The sequence below is a fragment of the Sinocyclocheilus anshuiensis genome, unplaced genomic scaffold (assembly GCF_001515605.1).
Source record: "Sinocyclocheilus anshuiensis isolate Anshui unplaced genomic scaffold, SAMN03320099.WGS_v1.1 scaffold1443, whole genome shotgun sequence".
NCBI classification, from domain to species: domain Eukaryota; kingdom Metazoa; phylum Chordata; class Actinopteri; order Cypriniformes; family Cyprinidae; genus Sinocyclocheilus; species Sinocyclocheilus anshuiensis.
The window spans coordinates 138144-138434 of NW_015540913.1; positions in this window are offsets into that span (position 1 = coordinate 138144).

The following is a 291-nucleotide window of genomic DNA, read 5'->3' on the forward strand; positions in this document are numbered from 1 at the left end:
CGCCTTCTTTCTTTGCGTGAACATTTGGGCGGCGTTATGCAAATCTTCCCACATCGTGACCTAGACATGTGGGGGCGTGTTTAAACGAGGCGTTTTAGGAGGGAGTGGATGAGTCTTAACTTTTATAAAGAATATCTCTATGGGTTTGAGACATTAGTCTTTGCAACATTAGGGATTTTATCTATGCAGGAACAGCTTGTAACACTCCAAAGAGAAAGGAAAACTTGAAATTTCATCATATGACCCCTTTAAAAAAAAAAAAACTAACACTAGCTTCTCTATTCTTTTTGT